This window comes from Paramisgurnus dabryanus, chromosome 18, assembly GCF_030506205.2.
Source record: "Paramisgurnus dabryanus chromosome 18, PD_genome_1.1, whole genome shotgun sequence".
NCBI classification, from domain to species: domain Eukaryota; kingdom Metazoa; phylum Chordata; class Actinopteri; order Cypriniformes; family Cobitidae; genus Paramisgurnus; species Paramisgurnus dabryanus.
In genome coordinates this window covers 27,631,823-27,647,652 of record NC_133354.1, presented here as the reverse complement: position 1 = coordinate 27,647,652, position 15,830 = coordinate 27,631,823, and the positions used below count along the sequence as shown (strand labels likewise).

Here is a 15,830-nt window from a genome sequence, read left to right as displayed (position 1 = left end):
AACTGTTTTGTGTTGTAATACTGTATTTCATAAACAACGTACCATATTTACACACGTGTATGTTGAATTATGCAGACTATCGTTTTTTTATCGATGTTGGTTAAGACATGTTTACAAACTTGCTAAGTTACCAGCTAAACTGTTACCGGTAAAATTTGTTCTCATGATCAAACTCAAGAAACTCTAAGTACAGATGATTTGTTTAACGTTATATGTATTTTACTGTTGTATTTACTTGAAGCTTTCTTAGATTTTGAAACGAAGTAAACACGTAATGTGTGTTGCTAATGTTGGGCCATGTAATATGTAATACATTAACGTTTTAATGAATAGTCTAACGAGTTATAGTCGTTGTACTCTATTGTTATGTCTCTTTGACTGAATACATGTTTGTTTTATTTGTCTATATCTTAGATTCGCAGCTGGACACATCCTTCTACACTGTATGCAAACATGCAACATCATAACACACAGTACAAGGAGTCAGACTGGCATATGAGGAGCAAAGGTGTGTAGCACAAATGATGTATTTAGCTAATGAAACCACTACCAGTCTTAAATGTATAACTGATGATGACAAAGTTTTTTTTCTCTGCATAATAATAGGAACCCAGCCAGTAGCATCGTTTCACAATGTTTCCATCACCATCATCAGTGGATGCCTTTGCCGTCCGTAGCCTGAGATTTCAGATTTGCAGCAAAAAAATGTTTTCTCATTTATTGGAATGCTATGCAGGTATTTAAGTATTTTAGTAACTGTGTTAAATAAAGTAGTATTTACTTTTACAATAAATTTATGCTTGCTTATATTTTTACAGGTTGTACCTTGCAGCCATCCATTACAATGTCACCAAGCCGTAACAAAAGCAGGAGAGGCAAAAGTACAAGGCTATGTTCCCAAAACACACAAATTACATACCGTAAGCAGTAATGTTTTATTTCAAATACATTCATAATTGAAAACTTAATGTATGAAGCAGGGAAATAAATGATCAAAACAAAAGATTTATTGACTGCAATATTTCTACAGTTATGTGGAGGATGTGATCAGGCTTGTGTTTGCTGAGGTATTTGAAGATAAGCTGAAGGAAACCCCGATTCCAATGGACCTGGCATCACAGTTTGAGAGACCTTCAAAGGAGGACGTGATTGCATGCCATCTTCAGTGCAGGGGTCGTCGAAAGCCAACATTCCGATCAGGAAGCTCCAAGCATATCTGGAGAACAACACACGACAGAATGATAACCTTATAGTGTCGTCTTAAATAGCACCAGCTGACAAAGCTTTGATATGCCATTTATCTGAATAGATAGCTGTAAGAAATGAATTGAACAATTTTTGAAAGAAGAGCACAATATGGTTACTAAAGTATGTTTATTTGTATATTGTTTAACATTTAAATATATATTTGTAATAAATAAACTTTTGACTGACTACTATATTTTCTTTAAAGTTACATCTTTTGTTCTTTTGGGTACTTTGTTACTATAATAATACTTTAGTGTTATTGGTTTAAAAATGTAATAAAACTTACTCTAGTCCTGCGCCTCAAAGGCTTATAGTCGGTACAATAAATGTTCTGTGTGTAGGGATTTAGACAATTTGTGCAAAACCTGGATGATGAATCACGCAGGTAAGAGGCCCTGGAACCTGTTGCATTCTCCTTAAAACCTAGTAAGTAAAAACATAGCACATAGTCTTTCATAATAAAGTTTACCATAGTAAAATAATGTAGAACTAACATTCATTTCAATTAATACTTTCTTTGTGCTACATTTGGTGTTTCCATATAGTTTGCACAGTAAAATAGTATGTAAGCAGTATTTTATAATTAAGTTTACTATAGTAAAATAATGTAGAAATTACCAAGTGAAATCGTTTTATAATCATTTCAACAAATACTTTATATGTGCCAATTTGGTGTTTCCATATAGTTTGCACAGTAATAGAGTATGTAAGCAGTCTTTTATAATAAATTTTACTAGAGTAAAATAATGTAGAAATTACCAAGTGAAATCGTTTTATAATCATTTCAACAAATACTTTCTATGTGCTACATTTGGTGTTTCCATATAGTTATGTAGTACGTTATAATTACCTTTTGGATGTCTTTGCAACACATTTTCGTCTTCGTTTAGCATTCTGGCAGAGCTAAGGACACCTAAAAAAGTTAAATCCAATCGCGTTCATTGACGGAGATCGTTTATATCGTAACGGCCTTCTGAACTCTCTGGATCGAGCTCGAAGTGGTAAGGCAGTACAGACACCATCGTTTATAGAGAAATGTAACGCTTGTTTACGTTGCCTCTGAGGCTGTGACTCTCAGTCAGAATCTGTGTCAACCCACGCGTAGTCAGGGGCGTAACCTTTCAAACACACGCCGAACCCAGCTGACCAATAACAGTTGAGTAGTCATCTGACCAATCCGAATACACTAGACATTTTGGGAGGCGGAGACAGGAACTAAACCGAGCGTTTTCCAGACAGTGGGAAATCGGTGAGGTATGTAAGCAATTTATAAGACTCACAGTGCATTAGTTCAAGTTTTAATAACATGTATGTACTATGGGATATTGCAATAACGTGCCAAGAACTTTCTAGTTTTCTCCCTAACGGACCAATATAATCCAATTCATGGAGGCCCTCGAGCATAAAACCTTCACTGATAGGACTTAACTCTGGAAGAGATTCCTGGTAGGGCGCCATGGCTTAGCCGGTCAAAGCGCCTTTCTCGTAAACAGGAGATCCTGGGTTCGAATCCCAGCGGAGCCTTTATCATGTGGCCAACTAAGGTCCGTTTCTTTGGCTGTTTCTCAGTTGAGATATGGTACATCCTGATAATTCAGAGTTGTCACGACAGCGGTCTGTTTTCAGCGAAAGGCCTGTACTTTGGGCAAAACTTTCTAGTTTTCTCCCTAACGGACCAATATAATCCAATTCATGGAGGCCCTCGAGCATAAAACCTTCACTGATAGGACTTAACTCTGGAAGAGATTCCTGGTAGGGCGCCATGGCTTAGCCGGTCAAAGCGCCTGTCTCGTAAACAGGAGATCCTGGGTTCGAATCCCAGTGGTGCCTTCTTACGATGTTTGCGGTCCTCGGCCCCCACTCAGTGGCTTTCTTGTCACATTGCTGTATCTCTTCATACTGTGACTCATCCTCCCTCAAAACAGATTTTAAAATCCCAGCGGTGCCTTCAGTCTGTAGCCTGCTAAGGGCTTTCTTTGTTTCTGTTTATCAGATGAAATACAACCTCCTTATAATTCATGGTTGTTATGAAAGCTGTCATAACTTCCAGATATTTTTGGAAAACGGACCAATCTGATTTATGAACAACCTTTACCCTAAAGCCTTCACTAATAGGGCTTAATTTCCTGTCAGGACGCCATGTCTTTTGCCTGGCTTTGTTCTCAAGGGTGTCCATGGCCAAAGCACCTGTCTTGTAAGTGGGAGATTACGTGATCAAAATCGCAGTGGTGCCTTTTATCAGTGGTTGTGGTCTTTGGCCTTCATGAAAGGCAGAATGGCGTCAAGGAGATTAAACTTTCTTTTACCTGTCTAAATGAAAAGAAAGCCGTGCAATTTTAGGATGCCCTGGCATTGCTGTCCAAAGACCATGTCTTGTAAACTAATTGTTCGAATCCCAGCGTTTCCTTCCTTTGTCAGTCTCTGCTCTCCCATCTACATGAAAGGCAGGAGGTCCGGGCAGATAATACGACTGAAATGTTCCCGTTCGTATCCCAAAAATGCCTTATATTTGACAATTGTGCTCATTGGCATATGGAAAGAGCAGAAGGTAAAAATAGTAATTGTAACTCTTGGGCTGAAAAATACAAAAGCTAATAATAATTTAAATCTGTCTTCATCCAGAATTGTGTGCAAAACATCAGTGCTTTTGCAGGTAGGCTCTGTGGCGCAATGGATAGCGCATTGGACTTCTAGATTATGAGTTGATGTGATTCAAAGGTTGTGGGTTCGAGTCCCACCAGAGTCGCGGGGTTTTAGCTCCGAAGACCCTGCTCAATGCATTTCATCTTACATTGTTGTTCCTGTTCATACTGTGACTCACCCTTCCACAAGCGGCAGATGGAGGGTGGCGCCGTGGCTTAGTTGGTTAAAACGCCTGTCTAGTAAACAGGAGATCCTGGGTTCGAATCCCAGCGGAGCCTTTATCATGTGGCCAACTAAGGTCCGTTTCTTTGGCTGTTTCTCAGTTGAGATATGGTACATCCTGATAATTCAGAGTTGTCACGACAGCGGTCTGTTTTCAGCAAAAGGCCTGTACTTTGGGCAAAACTTTCTAGTTTTCTCCCTAACGGACCAATATAATCCAATTCATGGAGGCCCTCGAGCATAAAACCTTCACTGATAGGACTTAACTCTGGAAGAGATTCCTGGTAGGGCGCCATGGCTTAGCCGGTCAAAGCGCCTGTCTCGTAAACAGGAGATCCTGGGTTCGAATCCCAGTGGTGCCTTCTTACGATGTTTGCGGTCCTCGGCCCCCACTCAGTGGCTTTCTTGTCACATTATTGTATCTCTTCATACTGTGACTCATCCTCCCTCAAAACAGATTTTAAAATCCCAGCAGTGCCTTCAGTCTGTAGCCTGCTAAGGGCTTTCTTTGTTTCTGTTTATCAGATGAAATACAACCTCCTTATAATTCATGGTTGTTATGTAAGCTGTCATAACTTCCAGATATTTTTGGAAAACAGACCAATCTGATTTATGAACAACCTTTACCCTAAAGCCTTCACTAATAGGGCTTAATTTTCTGTCAGGATGCCATGTCTTTTGCCTGGCTTTGTTCTCAAGGGTCCCCATGGCCAAAGCACCTGTCTTGTAAGTGGGAGATTACGTGATCAAAATCGCAGTGGTGCCTGTTATCAGTGGTTGTGGTCTTTGGCCTTCATGAAAGGCAGAATGGCGTCAAGGAGATTAAACTTTCTTTTACCTGTCTAAATGAAAAGAAAGCCGTGCAATTTTAGGATGCCCTGGCATTGCTGTCCAAAGACCATGTCTTGTAAATGAATTGTTCGAATCCCAGCGTTTCCTTCCTTTGTCAGTCTCTGCTCTCCCATCTACATGAAAGGCAGGAGGTCCGGGCAGAAAATACGACTGAAATTTCCCGTTTTCAATAGACCTGAAGCCATGTGACGTTAGGGTGCACAGCATCAGCCGGTCAAAGGGCCTGTCTTGTCAACAGACTGTTGAATTTCAAGCCATGCCTTCCTTTCAACGGCTGTTCTCCGGTTTAATTTGGAGAAAAGAGGTCCACAAGGAGGTTTGACTTTCTTGTACTTGGTTTAATTAAAATATAGCCATGGAGTTTAAGGATGTCCTGCCATAGCTGTTCAGTGATCATGTCTTGTAAACAGATTGTTCAATTCCAAGTGATTCCATCCTTTTAGTTGCTGTTTCTCCGTTCCACATGAAAGGCAGGAGGTCCAAAAAGAAAATATGACAGTCTTGTTCCTGTTTTCAAAAGATCTGAAGACATGTGACGTAAGGTTGCACACCATTGGCTGGTGAAAGTTCCTGTCCTTTCATCTGGAGATCCTGAATTCGTATCCCAAAAATGCCTTCCATTTGACAATTGTGCTCATTGGCATATGGAAAGAGCAGAAGGTAAAAACCGTAATTGTAACTCTTGGGCTGAAAAATACAAAAGCTAATAATAATTTAAATCTGTCTTCATCCAGAATTGTGTGCAAAACATCAGTGCTTTTGCATGTAGGCTCTGTGGCGCAATGGATAGCGCATTGGACTTCTAGATTATGAGTTGATGTGATTCAAAGGTTGTGGGTTCGAGTCCCACCAGAGTCGCAGGGTTTTAGCTCCGAAGACCCTGCTCAATGCATTTCATCTTACATTGTTGTTCCTGTTCATACTGTGACTCGGCAGATGGAGGGTGGTTTAGTTGGTTAAAGCTCCTGTCTAGTAAACAGGAGATCCTGGGTTCGAATCCCAGCGGAGCCTTTATCATGTGGCCAACTAAGGTCCGTTTCTTTGGCTTTTTCTCAGTTGAGATATGGTACATCCTGATAATTCAGAGTTGTCACGACAGCGGTCTGTTTTCAGCGAAAGGCCTGTACTTTGGGCAAAACTTTCTAGTTTTCTCCCTAACGGACCAATATAATCCAATTCATGGAGGCCCTCGAGCATAAAACCTTCACTGATAGGACTTAACTCTGGAAGAGATTCCTGGTAGGGCGCCATGGCTTAGCCGGTCAAAGCGCCTGTCTTGTAAACAGGAGATCCTGGGTTCGAATCCCAGTGGTGCCTTCTTACGATGTTTGCGGTCCTCGGCCCCCACTCAGTGGCTTTCTTGTCACATTATTGTATCTCTTCATACTGTGACTCATCCTCCCTCAAAACAGATTTTAAAATCCCAGCGGTGCCTTCAGTCTGTAGCCTGCTAAGGGCTTTCTTTGTTTCTGTTTATCAGATGAAATACAACCTCCTTATAATTCATGGTTGTTATGAAAGCTGTCATAACTTCCAGATATTTTTGGAAAACGGACCAATCTGATTTATGAACAACCTTTACCCTAAAGCCTTCACTAATAGGGCTTAATTTCCTGTCAGGACGCCATGTCTTTTGCCTGGCTTTGTTCTCAAGGGTGTCCATGGCCAAAGCACCTGTCTTGTAAGTGGGAGATTACGTGATCAAAATCGCAGTGGTGCCTTTTATCAGTGGTTGTTGTCTTTGGCCTTCATGAAAGGCAGAATGGCGTCAAGGAGATTAAACTTTCTTTTACCTGTCTAAATGAAAAGAAAGTCGTGCAATTTTAGGATGCCCTGGCATTGCTGTCCAAAGACCATGTCTTGTAAACGAATTGTTCGAATCCCAGCGTTTCCTTCCTTTGTCAGTCTCTGCTCTCCCATCTACATGAAAGGCAGGAGGTCCGGGCAGAAAATACGACTGAAATGTTCCCGTTTTCAATAGACCTGAAGCCATGTGACGTTAGGGTGCACAGCATCAGCCGGTCAAAGGGCCTGTCTTGTCAACAGACTGTTGAATTTCAAGCCATGCCTTCCTTTCAACGGCTGTTCTCCGGTTTAATTTGGAGAAAAGAGGTCCACAAGGAGGTTTGACTTTCTTGTACTTGGTTTAATAAAAATATAGCCATGGAGTTTAAGGATGTCCTGGCATAGCTGTTCAGTGATCATGTCTTGTAAACAGATTGTTCAATTCCAAGTGATTCCATCCTTTTAGTTGCTGTTTCTCCGTTCCACACGAAAGGCAGGAGGTCCAAAAAGAAAATATGACAGTCTTGTTCCTGTTTTCAAAAGATCTGAAGACATATGACGTAAGGTTGCACACCTTTGGCTGGTGAAAGTTCCTGTCCTTTCATCTGGAGATCCTGAATTCGTATGCCAAAAATGCCTTCCATCTGACAATTGTGCTCATTGGCATATGGAAAGAGCAGAAGGTAAAAATAGTAATTGTAACTCTTGGGCTGAAAAATACAAAAGCTAATAATAATTTAAATCTGTCTTCATCCAGAATTGTGTGCAAAACATCAGTGCTTTTGCATGTAGGCTCTGTGGCGCAATGGATAGCGCATTGGACTTCTAGATTATGAGTTGATGTGATTCAAAGGTTGTGGGTTCGAGTCCCACTAGAGTCGCAGGGTTTTAGCTCCGAAGACCCTGCTCAATGCATTTCATCTTACATTGTTGTTCCTGTTCATACTGTGACTCACCCTTCCACAATCGGCAGATGGAGGGTGGCGCCGTGGCTTAGTTGGTTAAAGCGCCTGTCTAGTAAACAGGAGATCCTGGGTTCGAATCCCAGCGGAGCCTTTATCATGTGGCCATCTAAGGTCCGTTTCTTTGGCTGTTTCTCAGTTGAGATATGGTACATCCTGATAATTCAGAGTTGTCACGACAGCGGTCTGTTTTCAGCGAAAGGCCTGTACTTTGGGCAAAACTTTCTAGTTTTCTCCCTAACGGACCAATATAATCCAATTCATGGAGGCCCTCGAGCATAAAACCTTCACTGATAGGACTTAACTCTGGAAGAGATTCCTGGTAGGGCGCCATGGCTTAGCCGGTCAAAGCGCCTGTCTCGTAAACAGGAGATCCTGGGTTCGAATCCCAGTGGTGCCTTCTTACGATGTTTGCGGTCCTCGGCCCCCACTCAGTGGCTTTCTTGTCACATTATTGTATCTCTTCATACTGTGACTCATCCTCCCTCAAAACAGATTTTAAAATCCCAGCGGTGCCTTCAGTCTGTAGCCTGCTAAGGGCTTTCTTTGTTTCTGTTTATCAGATGAAATACAACCTCCTTATAATTCATGGTTGTTATGAAAGCTGTCATAACTTCCAGATATTTTTGGAAAACGGACCAATCTGATTTATGAACAACCTTTACCCTAAAGCCTTCACTAATAGGGCTTAATTTCCTGTCAGGACGCCATGTCTTTTGCCTGGCTTTGTTCTCAAGGGTGTCCATGGCCAAAGCACCTGTCTTGTAAGTGGGAGATTACGTGATCAAAATCGCAGTGGTGCCTGTTATCAGTGGTTGTGGTCTTTGGCCTTCATGAAAGGCAGAATGGCATCAAGGAGATTAAATTTTCTTTTACCTGTCTAAATGAAAAGAAAGCCGTGCAATTTTGGGATGCCCTGGCATTGCTGTCCAAAGACCATGTCTTGTAAACAAATTGTTCGAATCCCAGCGTTTCCTTCCTTTGTCAGTCTCTGCTCTCCCATCTACATGAAAGGCAGGAGGTCCGGGCAGAAAATACGACTGAAATGTTCCCGTTTTCAATAGACCTGAAGCCATGTGACGTTAGGGTGCACAGCATCAGCCGGTCAAAGGGCCTGTTTTGTCAACAGACTGTTGAATTTCAAGCCATGCCTTCCTTTCAACGGCTGTTCTCCGGTTTAATTTGGAGAAAAGAGGTCCACAAGGAGGTTTGACTTTCTTGTACTTGGTTTAATTAAAATATAGCCATGGAGTTTAAGGATGTCCTGGCATAGCTGTTCAGTGATCATGTCTTGTAAACAGATTGTTCAATTCCAAGTGATTCCATCCTTTTAGTTGCTGTTTCTCCGTTCCACATGAAAGGCAGGAGGTCCAAAAAGAAAATATGACAGTCTTGTTCCTGTTTTCAAAAGATCTGAAGACATGTGACGTAAGGTTGCACACCATTGGCTGGTGAAAGTTCCTGTCCTTTCATCTGGAGATCCTGAATTCGTATCCCAAAAATGCCTTCCATTTGACAATTGTGCTCACTGGCATATGGAAAGAGCAGAAGGTGAAAATAGTAATTGTAACTCTTGGGCTGAAAAATACAAAAGCTAATAATAATTTAATCTGTCTTCATCCAGAATTGTGTGCAAAACATCAGTGCTTTTGCATGTAGGCTCTGTGGCGCAATGGATAGTGCATGTGACTTCTAGATTATGAGTTGATGTGATTCAAAGGTTGTGGGTTCGAGTCCCACCAGAGTCGCAGGGTTTTAGCTCCGAAGACCCTGCTCAATGCATTTCATCTTACATTGTTGTTCCTGTTCATACTGTGACTCACCCTTCCACAATCGGCAGATGGAGGGTGGCGCCGTGGCTTAGTTGGTTAAAGCGCCTGTCTAGTAAACAGGAGATCCTGGGTTCGAATCCCAGCGGAGCCTTTATCATGTGGCCAACTAAGGTCTGTTTCTTTGGCTGTTTCTCAGTTGAGATATGGTACATCCTGATAATTCAGAGTTGTCACGACAGCGGTCTGTTTTCAGCGAAAGGCCTGTACTTTGGGCAAAACTTTCTAGTTTTCTCCCTAACGGACCAATATAATCCAATTCATGGACGCCCTCGAGCATAAAACCTTCACTGATAGGACTTAACTCTGGAAGAGATTCCTGGTAGGGCGCCATGGCATAGCCGGTCAAAGCGCCTGTCTTGTAAATAGGAGATCCTGGGTTCGAATCCCAGTGGTGCCTTCTTACCATGTTTGCGGTCCTCGGCCCCCACTCAGTGGCTTTCTTGTCACATTGTTGTATCTCTTCATACTGTGACTCATCCTCCCTCAAAACAGATTTTAAAATCCCAGCGGTGCCTTCAGTCTGTAGCCTGCTAAGCGCTTTCTTTGTTTCTGTTTATCAGATGAAATACAACCTCCTTATAATTCATGGTTGTTATGAAAGCTGTCATAACTTCCAGATATTTTTGGAAAACGGACCAATCTGATTTATGAACAACCTTTACCCTAAAGCCTTCACTAATAGGGCTTAATTTCCTGTCAGGACGCCATGTCTTTTGCCTGGCTTTGTTCTCAAGGGTGTCCATGGCCAAAGCACCTGTCTTGTAAGTGGGAGATTACGTGATCAAAATCGCAGTGGTGCCTTTTATCAGTGGTTGTGGTCTTTGGCCTTCATGAAAGGCAGAATGGCGTCAAGGAGATTAAACTTTCTTTTACCTGTCTAAATGAAAAGAAAGCCGTGCAATTTTAGGATGCCCTGGCATTGCTGTCCAAAGACCATGTCTTGTAAACTAATTGTTCGAATCCCAGCGTTTCCTTCCTTTGTCAGTCTCTGCTCTCCCATCTACATGAAAGGCAGGAGGTCCGGGCAGAAAATACGACTGAAATGTTCCCGTTCGTTTCCCAAAAATGCCTTATATTTGACAATTGTGCTCATTGGCATATGGAAAGAGCAGAAGGTAAAAATAGTAATTGTAACTCTTGGGCTGAAAAATACAAAAGCTAATAATAATTTAAATCTGTCTTCATCCAAAATTGTGTGCAAAACATCAGTGCTTTTGCATGTAGGCTCTGTGGCGCAATGGTTAGCGCATTGGACTTCTAGATTATGAGTTGATGTGATTCAAAGGTTGTGGGTTCGAGTCCCACCAGAGTCGTGGGGTTTTAGCTCCGAAGACCCTGCTCAATGCATTTCATCTTACATTGTTGTTCCTGTTCATACTGTGACTCACCCTTCCACAATCGGCAGATGGAGGGTGGCGCCGTGGCTTAGTTGGTTAAAGAGCACCTATTATGGGATACACGTTTTTAAACATCATTTTGTGTGTAAGTGTGTATTAGTACATGCTAACGATATTCAAAAAGTACATACCTCAAAGAAAACGATGACGCGAGTTATCGTCTCTAACGTTCGAGGACTACAAAAAACACTCGGATTGTAGGCAACAGTTTACTTCCTGGGATTAGTGACGTAGATAAGACCAACATTATCATAGTTCAGCCCTCTCTGCTTTGCTTGGGTACGCCCTCAAAGACGGGGGTGGGGAGCGCCGAGTCAGAAGAGAGCTAAAATGGCGGAGGTTGTGAGTCCCTGCTTTGACTCTGTTTGCAAACTCTTGTTTCATTGTTTAAGCGATTAAATCTCTCGAGTAGACGCTGTCTCTTTAGATGCGAGGGCAAAATAGCACTTTATGGACTTACACAGAGGACATCATGTTTAATACGGTTCCGGAAAAATCCAGTCAGAAGTTGTTCACGGAGTTTTCACAATAACTGCTTCTCATGAACCGAAGCTGGATTTGCGCGACGTCTCCTCTTGAAAGTTGGATTACTGTGCACTTCTGGATCACAGGCTGTAAGTATTCACGTTTATTATTTGCCTTTTACTGTACATTACGTAACCGGTAACCGGAGATTAACATAATGTGCGTGTAGAGCTAAGCTTGCAAGCGAACTGTTTTGTGTTGTAATACTGTATTTCATAAACAACGTACCATATTTACACACGTGTATGTTGAATTATGCAGACTATCGTTTTTTTATCGATGTTGGTTAAGACATGTTTACAAACTTGCTAAGTTACCAGCTAAACTGTTACCGGTAAAATTTGTTCTCATGATCAAACTCAAGAAACTCTAAGTACAGATGATTTGTTTAACGTTATATGTATTTTACTGTTGTATTTACTTGAAGCTTTCTTAGATTTTGAAACGAAGTAAACACGTAATGTGTGTTGCTAATGTTGGGCCATGTAATATGTAATACATTAACGTTTTAATGAATAGTCTAACGAGTTATAGTCGTTGTACTCTATTGTTATGTCTTTTTGACTGAATACATGTTTGTTTTATTTGTCTATATCTTAGATTCGCAGCTGGACACATCCTTCTACACTGTATGCAAACATGCAACATCATAACACACAGTACAAGGAGTCAGACTGGCATATGAGGAGCAAAGGTGTGTAGCACAAATGATGTATTTAGCTAATGAAACCACTACCAGTCTTAAATGTATAACTGATGATGACAAAGTTTTTTTTCTCTGCATAATAATAGGAACCCAGCCAGTAGCATCGTTTCACAATGTTTCCATCACCATCATCAGTGGATGCCTTTGCCGTCCGTAGCCTGAGATTTCAGATTTGCAGCAAAAAAATGTTTTCTCATTTATTGGAATGCTATGCAGGTATTTAAGTATTTTAGTAACTGTGTTAAATAAAGTAGTATTTACTTTTACAATAAATTTATGCTTGCTTATATTTTTACAGGTTGTACCTTGCAGCCATCCATTACAATGTCACCAAGCCGTAACAAAAGCAGGAGAGGCAAAAGTACAAGGCTATGTTCCCAAAACACACAAATTACATACCGTAAGCAGTAATGTTTTATTTCAAATACATTCATAATTGAAAACTTAATGTATGAAGCAGGGAAATAAATGATCAAAACAAAAGATTTATTGACTGCAATATTTCTACAGTTATGTGGAGGATGTGATCAGGCTTGTGTTTGCTGAGGTATTTGAAGATAAGCTGAAGGAAGCCCCGATTCCAATGGACCTGGCATCACAGTTTGAGAGACCTTCAAAGGAGGACGTGATTGCATGCCATCTTCAGTGCAGGGGTCGTCGAAAGCCAACATTCCGATCAGGAAGCTCCAAGCATATCTGGAGAACAACACACGACAGAATGATAACCTTATAGTGTCGTCTTAAATAGCACCAGCTGACAAAGCTTTGATATGCCATTTATCTGAATAGATAGCTGTAAGAAATGAATTGAACAATTTTTGAAAGAAGAGCACAATATGGTTACTAAAGTATGTTTATTTGTATATTGTTTAACATTTAAATATATATTTGTAATAAATAAACTTTTGACTGACTACTATATTTTCTTTAAAGTTACATCTTTTGGGTACTTTGTTACTATAATAATACTTTAGTGTTATTGGTTTAAAAATGTAATAAAACTTACTCTAGTCCTGCGCCTCAAAGGCTTATAGTCGGTACAATAAATGTTCTGTGTGTAGGGATTTAGACAATTTGTGCAAAACCTGGATGATGAATCACGCAGGTAAGAGGCCCTGGAACCTGTTGCATTCTCCTTAAAACCTAGTAAGTAAAAACATAGCACATAGTCTTTCATAATAAAGTTTACCATAGTAAAATAATGTAGAACTAACATTCATTTCAATTAATACTTTCTTTGTGCTACATTTGGTGTTTCCATATAGTTTGCACAGTAAAATAGTATGTAAGCAGTATTTTATAATTAAGTTTACTATAGTAAAATAATGTAGAAATTACCAAGTGAAATCGTTTTATAATCATTTCAACAAATACTTTATATGTGCTACATTTGGTGTTTCCATATAGTTTGCACAGTAATAGAGTATGTAAGCAGTCTTTTATAATAAATTTTACTAGAGTAAAATAATGTAGAAATTACCAAGTGAAATCGTTTTATAATCATTTCAACAAATACTTTCTATGTGCTACATTTGGTGTTTCCATATAGTTATGTAGTACGTTATAATTACCTTTTGGATGTCTTTGCAACACATTTTCGTCTTCGTTTAGCATTCTGGCAGAGCTAAGGACACCTAAAAAAGTTAAATCCAATCGCGTTCATTGACGGAGATCGTTTATATCGTAACGGCCTTCTGAACTCTCTGGATCGAGCTCGAAGTGGTAAGGCAGTACAGACACCATCGTTTATAGAGAAATATAACGCTTGTTTACGTTGCCTCTGAGGCTGTGACTCTCAGTCAGAATCTGTGTCAACCCACGCGTAGTCAGGGGCGTAACCTTTCAAACACACGCCGAACCCAGCTGACCAATAACAGTTGAGTAGTCATCTGACCAACCCGAATACACTAGACATTTTGGGAGGCGGAGACAGGAACTAAACCGAGCGTTTTCCAGACAGTGGGAAATCGGTGAGGTATGTAAGCAATTTATAAGACTCACAGTGCATTAGTTCAAGTTTTAATAACATGTATGTACTATGGGATATTGCAATAACGTGCCAAGAACTTTCTAGTTTTCTCCCTAACGGACCAATATAATCCAATTCATGGAGGCCCTCGAGCATAAAACCTTCACTGATAGGACTTAACTCTGGAAGAGATTCCTGGTAGGGCGCCATGGCTTAGCCGGTCAAACCGCCTGTCTCGTAAACAGGAGATCCTGGGTTCGAATCCCAGCGGAGCCTTTATCATGTGGCCAACTAAGGTCCGTTTCTTTGGCTGTTTCTCAGTTGAGATATGGTACATCCTGATAATTCAGAGTTGTCACGACAGCGGTCTGTTTTCAGCGAAAGGCCTGTACTTTGGGCAAAACTTTCTAGTTTTCTCCCTAACGGACCAATATAATCCAATTCATGGACGCCCTCGAGCATAGCCTGTCTCGTAAACAGGAGATCCTGGGTTCGAATCCCAGTGGTGCCTTCTTACGATGTTTGCGGTCCTCGGCCCCCACTCAGTGGCTTTCTTGTCACATTGTTGTATCTCTTCATACTGTGACTCATCCTCCCTCAAAACAGATTTTAAAATCCCAGCGGTGCCTTCAGTCTGTAGCCTGCTAAGGGCTTTCTTTGTTTCTGTTTATCAGATGAAATACAACCTCCTTATAATTCATGGTTGTTATGAAAGCTGTCATAACTTCCAGATATTTTTGGAAAACGGACCAATCTGATTTATGAACAACCTTTACCCTAAAGCCTTCACTAATAGGGCTTAATTTCCTGTCAGGACGCCATGTCTTTTGCCTGGCTTTGTTCTCAAGGGTGTCCATGGCCAAAGCACCTGTCTTGTAAGTGGGAGATTACGTGATCAAAATCGCAGTGGTGCCTTTTATCAGTGGTTGTGGTCTTTGGCCTTCATGAAAGGCAGAATGGCGTCAAGGAGATTAAACTTTCTTTTACCTGTCTAAATGAAAAGAAAGCCGTGCAATTTTAGGATGCCCTGGCATTGCTGTCCAAAGACCATGTCTTGTAAACTAATTGTTCGAATCCCAGCGTTTCCTTCCTTTGTCAGTCTCTGCTCTCCCATCTACATGAAAGGCAGGAGGTCCGGGCAGATAATACGACTGAAATGTTCCCGTTCGTATCCCAAAAATGCCTTATATTTGACAATTGTGCTCATTGGCATATGGAAAGAGCAGAAGGTAAAAATAGTAATTGTAACTCTTGGGCTGAAAAATACAAAAGCTAATAATAATTTAAATCTGTCTTCATCCAGAATTGTGTGCAAAACATCAGTGCTTTTGCAGGTAGGCTCTGTGGCGCAATGGATAGCGCATTGGACTTCTAGATTATGAGTTGATGTGATTCAAAGGTTGTGGGTTCGAGTCCCACCAGAGTCGCGGGGTTTTAGCTCCGAAGACCCTGCTCAATGCATTTCATCTTACATTGTTGTTCCTGTTCATACTGTGACTCACCCTTCCACAAGCGGCAGATGGAGGGTGGCGCCGTGGCTTAGTTGGTTAAAACGCCTGTCTAGTAAACAGGAGATCCTGGGTTCGAATCCCAGCGGAGCCTTTATCATGTGGCCAACTAAGGTCCGTTTCTTTGGCTGTTTCTCAGTTGAGATATGGTACATCCTGATAATTCAGAGTTGTCACGACA

The 15,830-nt window shown here is 41.1% G+C and overlaps 3 long non-coding RNA genes and 17 other non-coding genes across 20 annotated transcripts; 18 read left to right on the top strand and 2 right to left on the bottom strand.

Annotated features, from left to right (window-relative positions):
- Positions 1-987: 987 nt before the first annotated feature.
- LOC135776964 (uncharacterized) lies at positions 988-2,278 on the bottom strand. The gene is made up of 3 exons (XR_010544249.2): positions 2,099-2,278; positions 1,535-1,671; positions 988-1,216 (listed from the first exon to the last, which is right to left on the bottom strand). It is a non-coding gene; the product is annotated as an uncharacterized lncRNA (long non-coding RNA).
- Positions 2,279-2,698: 420 nt separating this feature from the next.
- On the top strand, positions 2,699-2,772 carry trnat-cgu (transfer RNA threonine (anticodon CGU)). The gene has a single exon. It is a non-coding gene; the product is annotated as a tRNA-Thr (tRNA).
- Positions 2,773-3,004: 232 nt separating this feature from the next.
- trnat-cgu (transfer RNA threonine (anticodon CGU)) lies at positions 3,005-3,078 on the top strand. The gene has a single exon. It is a non-coding gene; the product is annotated as a tRNA-Thr (tRNA).
- Positions 3,079-3,904: 826 nt separating this feature from the next.
- trnar-ucu (transfer RNA arginine (anticodon UCU)) lies at positions 3,905-3,994 on the top strand. Its single transcript is given in 2 exon segments — positions 3,905-3,941; positions 3,959-3,994. It is a non-coding gene; the product is annotated as a tRNA-Arg (tRNA).
- A 101-nt stretch (positions 3,995-4,095) lies between these two features.
- Positions 4,096-4,169, top strand: trnat-agu (transfer RNA threonine (anticodon AGU)). Its single transcript has one exon. It is a non-coding gene; the product is annotated as a tRNA-Thr (tRNA).
- Positions 4,170-4,401: 232 nt separating this feature from the next.
- On the top strand, positions 4,402-4,475 carry trnat-cgu (transfer RNA threonine (anticodon CGU)). Its single transcript has one exon. It is a non-coding gene; the product is annotated as a tRNA-Thr (tRNA).
- Positions 4,476-5,733: 1,258 nt separating this feature from the next.
- Positions 5,734-5,823, top strand: trnar-ucu (transfer RNA arginine (anticodon UCU)). Its single transcript is given in 2 exon segments — positions 5,734-5,770; positions 5,788-5,823. It is a non-coding gene; the product is annotated as a tRNA-Arg (tRNA).
- An 83-nt stretch (positions 5,824-5,906) lies between these two features.
- On the top strand, positions 5,907-5,976 carry trnat-agu (transfer RNA threonine (anticodon AGU)). The gene has a single exon. It is a non-coding gene; the product is annotated as a tRNA-Thr (tRNA).
- Positions 5,977-6,208: 232 nt separating this feature from the next.
- Positions 6,209-6,282, top strand: trnat-ugu (transfer RNA threonine (anticodon UGU)). Its single transcript has one exon. It is a non-coding gene; the product is annotated as a tRNA-Thr (tRNA).
- A 1,259-nt stretch (positions 6,283-7,541) lies between these two features.
- On the top strand, positions 7,542-7,631 carry trnar-ucu (transfer RNA arginine (anticodon UCU)). The gene is given in 2 exon segments: positions 7,542-7,578; positions 7,596-7,631. It is a non-coding gene; the product is annotated as a tRNA-Arg (tRNA).
- A 101-nt stretch (positions 7,632-7,732) lies between these two features.
- Positions 7,733-7,806, top strand: trnat-agu (transfer RNA threonine (anticodon AGU)). Its single transcript has one exon. It is a non-coding gene; the product is annotated as a tRNA-Thr (tRNA).
- Positions 7,807-8,038: 232 nt separating this feature from the next.
- trnat-cgu (transfer RNA threonine (anticodon CGU)) lies at positions 8,039-8,112 on the top strand. The gene has a single exon. It is a non-coding gene; the product is annotated as a tRNA-Thr (tRNA).
- A 1,449-nt stretch (positions 8,113-9,561) lies between these two features.
- trnat-agu (transfer RNA threonine (anticodon AGU)) lies at positions 9,562-9,635 on the top strand. The gene has a single exon. It is a non-coding gene; the product is annotated as a tRNA-Thr (tRNA).
- Positions 9,636-9,867: 232 nt separating this feature from the next.
- trnat-ugu (transfer RNA threonine (anticodon UGU)) lies at positions 9,868-9,941 on the top strand. The gene has a single exon. It is a non-coding gene; the product is annotated as a tRNA-Thr (tRNA).
- Positions 9,942-10,767: 826 nt separating this feature from the next.
- Positions 10,768-10,857, top strand: trnar-ucu (transfer RNA arginine (anticodon UCU)). Its single transcript is given in 2 exon segments — positions 10,768-10,804; positions 10,822-10,857. It is a non-coding gene; the product is annotated as a tRNA-Arg (tRNA).
- Positions 10,858-12,256: 1,399 nt separating this feature from the next.
- On the top strand, positions 12,257-12,784 carry LOC135776963 (uncharacterized). Its single transcript, XR_010544248.2, has 3 exons — positions 12,257-12,388; positions 12,471-12,572; positions 12,683-12,784. It is a non-coding gene; the product is annotated as an uncharacterized lncRNA (long non-coding RNA).
- Positions 12,746-14,048, bottom strand: LOC135776962 (uncharacterized). The gene is made up of 3 exons (XR_010544247.2): positions 13,744-14,048; positions 13,179-13,315; positions 12,746-12,868 (listed from the first exon to the last, which is right to left on the bottom strand). It is a non-coding gene; the product is annotated as an uncharacterized lncRNA (long non-coding RNA).
- A 295-nt stretch (positions 14,049-14,343) lies between these two features.
- trnat-cgu (transfer RNA threonine (anticodon CGU)) lies at positions 14,344-14,417 on the top strand. Its single transcript has one exon. It is a non-coding gene; the product is annotated as a tRNA-Thr (tRNA).
- Positions 14,418-15,478: 1,061 nt separating this feature from the next.
- Positions 15,479-15,568, top strand: trnar-ucu (transfer RNA arginine (anticodon UCU)). Its single transcript is given in 2 exon segments — positions 15,479-15,515; positions 15,533-15,568. It is a non-coding gene; the product is annotated as a tRNA-Arg (tRNA).
- A 101-nt stretch (positions 15,569-15,669) lies between these two features.
- On the top strand, positions 15,670-15,743 carry trnat-agu (transfer RNA threonine (anticodon AGU)). Its single transcript has one exon. It is a non-coding gene; the product is annotated as a tRNA-Thr (tRNA).
- Positions 15,744-15,830: the final 87 nt, after the last annotated feature.